This window comes from Mixophyes fleayi, chromosome 2 (assembly GCF_038048845.1).
Source record: "Mixophyes fleayi isolate aMixFle1 chromosome 2, aMixFle1.hap1, whole genome shotgun sequence".
Lineage (NCBI taxonomy): Eukaryota > Metazoa > Chordata > Amphibia > Anura > Limnodynastidae > Mixophyes > Mixophyes fleayi.
Genome location: NC_134403.1, coordinates 285,125,704 through 285,134,869, shown reverse-complemented (window position 1 = coordinate 285,134,869; position 9,166 = coordinate 285,125,704). Strand labels below are relative to the sequence as shown.

The window sequence follows — 9,166 nt, the reverse complement described above, 5'->3', positions numbered from 1 at the left end:
AGGCAGAATTTAGAATTCTCTCTAAAGAGGATGAAACCTTAACAAGGCTCTGCTTTGATCTTGCTATGCTTCCGGTCTAAACCGACTCATTGGGTCATCACAATGCATACCAAAACTGCAATACAAAAACCATTTAGCAAATAAAGATTACAAATATACCTAGAAAAAAAATGTGTATTTATTAATGTCATGAGTGCCTGCAGAGTTAATAATTCAAGCTCTCCTCATTCAGCCTAAAGCATAATGTCACGCCTCTTTCCTGCTTGCGGGCATCTGTACCGTTACCCTCTTCTCATAAACAGTAATGCCGGCATCAGTTGCTAACATGTATCGTGGACAGTTTGCTCTGCGTATGTGCAGTACCGCACTTCACCTATTGGAGACTCCTCTTTTCCCTCATTGGCCGCAGGATCATGGCTCTCTATTTAAACCTCCCAGGTACACCTGCCTATTGCCTGTTCTTCAGCTCACTTTCTGTGCTCTAGGATCTAGCTCCTCTTTTCATCGTGGTATCGGCCTGCTCTACTCCAGCATTGAACCCGCTGTTCCAGTGACTCCTCTACCATCACCTGAGTTACTTGTATCGTGTTAGCCTCGGTTCTCTCCATCTGCTGCCTCTCTGAGCTACTGCTGTTCCTGTGACTTCTCTGCAGCCGTCCCAAGTTATTTATGTGGTATCAGCCGCTCTACTCCAGCATTGAACCCGCTGTTCCAGTGACTCCTCTACCATCACATGAGTTACCTGTATCGTATCAGCCTCGGTTCTCTCCATCTGCTGCCTCTATGAGCTACCGCTGTTACTGTGTCTTCTTATCAGTCTGTTCTCTCCCAGCACTGAACCCGCTACCCAGTGACTGCCCTCTCTCTATGCTAGCCCTCTGTATTGTGCCCCCCTCAGCCTCCTGCCTCCCTCTGGCTCCTCTTCAACTCTCTGCTGCATTCACTCTCTCTCAGGACCGCAACCTGCGGGATAGGTGCCATTAAGCCCATACTCCCTTGTAGAGGTCCCTGGTGAATACCACCTACTCATTAGACTCCGCGCCTGTGGGAGAGCTCAGTCATTCTGCAGATTCCGGGGATCCATCGCTCTTTCAGGACAACCTTAACACATAAGGGGAATCAGTCCACCTGCTCCAAATATTTTCAAATCTTAATATGGCTTTCCTGCTAGTGTATACAAATTGTTTGTGCTGTTTAGGTTCATTAACCAACTTGACCCAATGTTACATTTTTGGACTGTCAGGTGCCAGTCATATCTTGACTATACAGACCTTGTCTTTATGAATAAATGTACTATATATTGCTGTGTCACTCTATTTGTTGTATTTCTTAATTTTATACTCATGTCCGTATTCAACAAGGAGTGGATGTGAAGTACGTGTGGTGATGAATACAGGTGTGGATCTGCTCTGCTCTATTAGACAGGACACTGCTGGATACGTCCAATACATATGAGGAGTATAAACTCACAAAAGAAGGCAAAAAAAACAAACAAAAAACTATTCAATTAATGTCACCTCTTAATAATATGGGGCCTGATTCATTAGCGATCAGATCTTATCTTTCCTCATCTTAAGTTGCGATGAGTACTTTAAGAATAAACGGGGAAGATAAGAAATTCGCAATTCAACAAGGAACGGAAGTTCAAAGACACGCCCATCTTAAGTCTTTTAAGCAATGGAAAATAAGATGCAATGGATCTTAAGCAGTCAGTCCATCTTAAGATCCTCATCTTAAGTTCCTCATTCTCAAGACGGTATTACGTAATGGAAAATGTGGGAGGTATGAAGAGTTTGTTTACAAATGTTAAAACACAATCAATCATGTGTATATTGTATGGTGGCTAAGTGGTTAGGACTTCTGCTTTACAGCATTTTGGTCATGAGTTCAATTGCTGACCATAGCCTTATCTGTGTGGAGTTTGTATGTTCTTCCCGTGTTTGCATGGGTTTCCTCCCACACTCCAAAAAAACATACAGGCAGGTTAATTGGATGCTATCAAATTGACATCAGCCATAAATAACTGATGATAAAATTCTTGTTACCTTATTATTCGCATTAGCATTTAAAGTACCCTGCAATGGATGGGGAAAGCACTCAGAGCTCCATTCCGACATACATTAAGGCAGGTCGAACGGATAACTAGAATATATAGCTGGGATATACAATATATATATGCAATATAATATGTGTAATAGTTGTTCCACATATTACAGAGAACATATCTGTGTAGCAGAACAAAATGCACTATACAGGCATAGAAAGCACAGCAAGCTTTACTCAAGACACCAAGCAGCAGAGGGCACTATAGTAAGCTGACTCATTCCGGCGTTCCGGCATTCCAGCAGTTCCGGGTTTAACCTAATCCCCAAATATCAGCACCTAACTGTTGACACATCAACCACTTTTGATTGCAATTTATTACAATTGTGGTTGTAATTGAAAAGAGGTTCCTTTTAAAAAAATGTACACAATGTTTAATGTTTGATATAAATAGAATATACATTTTACAATTTTTTTTTTCAATTTTATGTGAAGTGTATTAAGATGTATGTTGTACATATTTAGCTGTTTTTTAAACGAATGATGCTTTTAGAACAGTTTATTGTTTTTATTTAGCTAGCTGCTTTGGATTTAAACATGACCCTGAGCGTCCTTAAGTTTAAGCAAGGAGTTAAGATAAAACTCATAGCATTTCTTCTTAGATCTGGGGGGAGGGGGAAAGGGGGGGTAACGTCTACTCTTCTTAACTCAGTACAGATTATGTCTACTCTTCTTAACTGCTTTTAGATCCCCGCCCATTTCTATCCTTTTTTTCTTAAGTGTAGAAAATCTTCTTAAGTGCAGTTAAGAAGGATTTTCATTTTAACGTAACTTAATTTCCTTCCTATCTCCCTTTCCTGGGCATGCTCAGTGAAGATTTTCATAAGATCCTCAAAAAACGGCAGATAAGATCAGTAATGAATCAGGCCCATAGTCATTAATGACCAAACGTTAAAAAAAAGTTTTTTTCACATGAAAAACATTTATTAGGATGTAATTAATGTCTACTGTACATAAAAAAACAAAATATTTTTACAGTTGCTCCTGATTGCAAACACGTTCTAGCATATATACCCAGCCATCATCACTAACAATCGACACTTAGATTAGACCTGTAGCAAGAGATATGGCTGAAAAACAAGTACCTTAGATATGCCCAGAACTTGAATCGGATGCAGCTGCATGGGCTCAAGCTTGACATGTCCTTACTGCACATTGACTATGGGCATACACCCCTTCCCTTTCCTGTTCTCTCCCTGAAATGGTAAGTTGTCATAACTGTCCTTTGCACCTGAAGGACAGACTGTGCATCGTGAGTGGCTGACGTACACAGCAGCCTCAACCTGATCTGCCTCCCTAACACTAGAGGCACTTCACTTTTGTGGGGTTGACTTTGAATGTGGGTTCCCCTCTCTCAGGCAGGAGAGTTCAATTACCCGGACCGCACCTCTGGAAGTAAATGCGGTTGTCGCCAGCATAGAGATGTTACTGGAGGCCTCCTTGGGTAGATAAGTCCACCCAAGGAGGATGTGCTAAGAGAAAAGAGCAGGGGAGCAAGTAGGAAGCACGGGTGGTGGGCAGAGTTAAAAACAGAGAAATAATTGTTAAAGCTGTAAATTAAATGTTTTTAGAGTATTACTTGTTAGACATACTTATGCTTCATTGAATTTATTAACATTAATAGTAAAAACTGCAGGTATTTCAACATGTATGTGAAGTAATTGCAATTGGGCCTACAGCCTCATATTGGTCAACTTAACATTATTTCCAGAGTTCGCCCATGCTTTTTAAGATTTTGTCCCTGGAAATGCCCCTATTTTTAACCATCGACCAACCGCACAATACAATACCTCATGTTTTCATAGCTTAGTTGCAGTTTTTACCCCCAATTTTTATTCTCTTGGCTTTATAAATTATTATTTGTTGAAGAGGAATATCTACGGTGCAAAAAGTTAGAAATGTGAGAATTAAATGCAATAAACATGACATGAATGTTGTTGTTGTTAGAGAGCAAGGTCTGCCCAGACAGTATTGCACATGACAAGCTTAGATGCTCCAAAACTCAGCAGCAGAGTGTCCCTGGAAACTATTTTGAAATGTTGGCAACTATGTAGCATGTGTATTTCATCATGACTTGCAAGTCTTACATAAATAGCAAGAGGTAACACGTTAGTAAATGTCATGCTGCCTGCATTTGTTCACTAAATCCAATATATTTGTTTAGTATAAGTTTTTGAGAGGAAAAGTACCTTTCCATTTACTAATACGTGCTACATGATTTTAAAGCAGTCATGTCAACATGACACATTTCTTCAGGCTTACACTATTCTAGTCCGATATTTCCTTCTTGCGTTTTAACCACTAGTTCATTGAAAAATGAATGCATCACAACTGTTTTGACACTCTAGTAAATGACCATAGATTAATTCAGTTAAAAAATGAGTGGGACGTATCCGATCAAATGTTTAACTGATGATACTCATATCCGGGGTTACTGTTGGGACAAAGCTGTAGCAACATTGGTCTCCAGCCAACAACATGACATCACCGCACCGCCTGGAAGGAAGGTACCTATTGGGCATGTGCGGGGCACCAGCCAGCGCCGCAGTCTCTATTTCAGATTGCGCATGTGCAGTTTTCTCTACCTTCTCCCATGTGATTACATGTTATCGCGAGAGCTCCGTGTTTTATTCCTACGTAATGTGCCGTGCTGCTTATGGCGGCGCTGGTGATGGTGCTGTGAGCTGTTGGGGTGAGTTGGTATTTATTACTGTGTTTCCCACATGGAAATCTCTTTATATGTGATGGTTCGGTGTGAGCGTGGTCTGGCATGTGGGAACGGTAGCGGGTGGCGCTGGAAGGTGCTTTGTCATGTGTCTCTCAGCTGTGCGAGCTGAGGGTGGCCTCGTGTTTGTATCGCTATCACACAGCAGAGATTGCCCAGGCTGTGAGGTACTGTCGCATTGGGTATAGTCGGCACGGATATCACGACCTGTCCCGATTTCTGGCTGTGTCATACCGAGGGTGGGGGGAACTGGGCTCCTCTCGCACTGAGGTGTCTGGATCGGGTGCACAAAGAGCCGCACGATGCGGGCTAGGGGCGTGGGCCGGGTGTCGGGGCGGCCAATCAGGTGGCGGGCGGAGCGGCCAGGCTGCGGCTGGCGCGCGGCGGCTGTCTCGTGGTGGAGTTGGGACCTGGAAGTCTTTGCCTATGTCTCCTGCACAGCTCCTCAGATGGGGACTACATGTCCCAGAGTGCATCGCTTCTGAAATGAGGAACGTGCTTTCACCAACACAGGAATTTTGTTTTCCCCTCACCCTAGTGTCGCAATAAACTTGGCGAATGGAGTCTGTGATTTAGCAGTTTACAAGGGCGTCCAGCAGTCGCCTAGGGTTGGCTCAGACATCGGTGCTGCTGCAGAGCAAGACCTTTCTTATGACTAATTTCCATGTTCTGGCTGGTTCCTTTTTCTTTTTGTCATGAAATGCATGTTCATTGCGTCTTTTTGTTTAATGTCGCTTTTTCTAAATTACATTATATATAATTATGTATCCAAGTGCAATGGCTCAAATTTGCAATGCAGAAACGTAAGCCAAGTAGAGTATGGATGCTCAAAGCTGGGATCTTCGTGTTAGTAGCGTTGTTCTATTTCTCAATGTTTAAGTTACTGTCCCATCACAGAGTTAATAATGTATATTAATATTACAAGATATCTTGACATCAGTATATTGACTTTTCCCTGTAACGTGCATAAAATCTTTATTAATGCACATTGAAAACGCCCCTTCTGTTATAGTTCAAACACACTGCCTCTTAACAAAAATGAATTTTCAAGTATCTGCTGCACTCATCTAATGGTTTGTGTTGCATTTAAAGAACTTAGGAAAGACCCTTTTTAACATATTTGTTAAGCCAATTAACCTACTAGTATGCAAAAACATACTAGTAGGTTAATTGGCCTGCTAACAAATTGACCCAGGTCTGTGTGTGTTAGGGAATTTAGACTGTAAGCTCCAATGAGGCAGGGACTGAAGTGAGTGAGCTCTCTGTACAGCGCTGCGGAATTAGTGGCGTTATATAAATTGATGATATTTCATCTTGGGCTTCAGCAAGCGCAACATTTACTGTCATTAAAATGTCTCAAATTAGTTACATATATAAATTAACTTGTATACAAAGTTAGGAGGTGACTGTAAGACTAGGGCATACTTTTTCTGTTGCAGTGGTAGACAAATTGAGAGCCATCGATTTTCTTAAAGAGCCCTGGAAGATGTGCATCTGTTGACAAAAAATTAAAAGTTTTTATCTTCTTTATGGGAACTGTTACAACTTTTTAAATGTACCAATGTGAGGGAGCTTGTTTTACATTTGGTTCTTTTAGCATTGTGAAATGGCTCACACGACAAGTACCATGTTTCTTTTCTGCAGTTTGTTAAATGGAAGGCTAAACAGCTGGTCTATTCGTTCATAGTGGCAATGTTGCCAGTTTGTAATATGCATCTTTTGAGAGAGGGGCATTTGTATGCTATTGTGTGCAAACTGATTTTCTGACTTGTTAATGGCAAAAAAATTCTCATTGTAGATGAAAGGTGTCTTTATCTGTATTTTCCTCAATATTAATGAACACTTATTTATATAGTGTCAGTATAATTCACTTTACAATTGGGAGCAAACCGTAATAAAGCAAGACCGGGTATCCCTAAACAGAAGTAAAAGAGCCATGCTTATAATCTAAAGCTTAGATGCATACCCCACTAGCTGACTGAAGCCACTATGGTCATTATTTGTGTCCTGCTAGAAGCAGGGCTAATACCTGGTCACCCAGGGACACAAATATTACAGTAATATGTTAGTCCTGGGTCTTGTATTGTGCCAGATCTGTCTAGAGCTGTAGGAATGCCTTGTAGCAAATCAGACTGCAGATGATTCATTGACACTGTCCCTGCATTGCAGAGCAAATTCTTACTTGTTTGACATAATTAAGTTCCCATTGTAAGATTAAGTTTTATTGCTGCTACCTCTTTGGTTTTGCCAGAGGACAGGTAGGTAGAGTGATCTTGGTGATGTTGGTAATGGGCCTGAGATCAGCAGAATAGACGTGTTGAATGGTATTTATGTGCTGCAGATAGAGTGGAGGGGAAATATTTTATAGGTGATGGACCTGACATTCCTCCTCTGTGATGTGGTCATACCCCATAGATGGTGTGGACACGTCCCTCTGGCACTTCACAGGAGCACATGTGCTTCTATCTCCACATGGAATTTCACAATGTTTGGGTATGTCTAAACTGCAATGGGGTTTCTCTTTTCCTTTTAGTAAATTCAACCTACTTTAACTTTTAAAGGAAGTTAAACTGTTTATGAAGGCTCCTTCAGAGGAGCCCAATCTCCTGGTGTTGCCCTCAGATTTAATCCTCCTATGTATAGAAAATTTTTAAAAATAATTAAATAAAATTTATTTAGTGGAACTATGCTCCAGTCACACAACAATGTTTGGTTGGTGGTCTGCAGGTTGAGTATAAAAAGAAAATAAACATAAATTTTGTATAAACAATGTAGAAGGGTGGTAACTGGATAGACTATCCCAGAAGGGTTGAGATGGTGGTTTAGTAACATTATAAGCTTGCATAGATAGGTGTGTGTGTTTTGTTTTTGCTGGTGCTGATGTGCTGTAACCAGAAAGGGAGCAAGTAATTGTTGATGAGCGGAGAGATCTGTTTGGAGACGTGGGGAAGAATAAAGGACAGTTTTGAGTCGAAGACGCCTGTGCAGTAATCTTCAGTTTGTTGTCAACAGAAAGATTTGGTAAGTGGTTTCTGGCGGAAAGATAACTAGCTCAGTTTTCAAAAGATTGATCCTAAGGTAGTGAGGGGACATAAAAGTTGAAATGGCAGAATTCGGTAATGCAGGCTAGCAGATGGTGAAAGATCTAGTGGATATAGATACATTTGATTGTCTGACTTGTTAATGGCAAAAAAATTCTCATCAACAACATAGAGGGGTTACTAAACCCTAGACAAGCTTATTAGTTTTCCGGTAGAAAGGCGCAGGATTGAAATTTGTGGTACTGCGTAAAACAGAGGCAGTATATTCAGAGAAATTATCACTGTGGTTGATTAGGGTTAGAGCCAGGCTAGTACAGTTCACTGAAATGTTAGAGAATGCAGGCATTGTATGAGAAGTGAGTGGTCGATGGTGTCACTTGCATTATAGAGGTGGTGGCGAACTAGAAGTGATTAGTTGTCTTTATAATTAGCGATGATCAAATCATTGGTTGTCTCTGGAGTGGCAATGAAAGCTTGACTGAAGATTATGCATAGTTAGTCTAAGGAATCCTCTCAAGGGTCATGGGAGTTAATATTTTGGGTCAGAATTAAGTCTTGTTTTTCAGTTAAGGAATAATTTGCACATATTTGAATAATGATGGAGAGATGACAGATGTTTGTTTAGGCTGGAATGAGCTTGAGATGGCAAATTACTTATTTGGAGAGGGCAGAGTGGGAAGAGAAGTAGAGGATAGGGAGTTTGTAGGACCAAATGACGAGAAGATGCTACTATTGGGTGCAGAAAAAAAATACCCTTTCATACCGGAACTTCATCAGTGCCATTTGTGGGCGTTTTTGCAGACTGCTTGTTTTCTTTGTGTGCCATGGTTGATATTGTGGTAGACGCTGAAAAGTAAGAGTAGCTGGAGCCATTTGATTAAAGGGCTGTTATTAGAGTGTGATAAAGATAAGACTGCCAGATCAGGTTTGGAGAAAGTAGAAATGAGAATTTGTTGCTAATATACCTGAGAATTATGAGGAGACTTGATTATCTTGGAGTGTAAATAGGTTAAAGTGGTGGAGGATAAATTGCAGGTGGTGATCTGTGAGAAGGAACAGGGAATCGGAAAAGAAACAGACGGTGGCCATCATAATGAAGGGGCTAATAACTTGGTGGTGTGTTAATAATAGTGGGATTTGGTAATGGTTTGGACCAAGGCAAGTAAACAAAAAGTAGTGTAAAATAAGCAAGTTACATTGTCCAGGGTATTGAGATAGTGTATGAAACAGTTGAAGGTGGTTATAGCAGCCTGTTCATTTTATTTTAACTGAGTTCCCATCACTTTGTAAGTGAATC

General features: G+C 40.8%; 1 protein-coding gene across 6 annotated transcripts in view; it reads left to right on the top strand.

Moving 5' to 3' along the window:
- The first annotated feature begins 4,681 nt into the window (after positions 1–4,681).
- Positions 4,682–9,166, top strand: part of CSDE1 (cold shock domain containing E1) — a 44,483-nt gene continuing 39,998 nt past the window's right edge. For all 6 annotated transcript variants that reach the window (XM_075196306.1, XM_075196304.1, XM_075196302.1 and 3 more), the window contains exon 1: positions 4,682–4,795. The gene's annotated coding sequence lies outside the window, so the exon portion shown is untranslated. The remainder of the gene's footprint in view (positions 4,796–9,166) is intronic.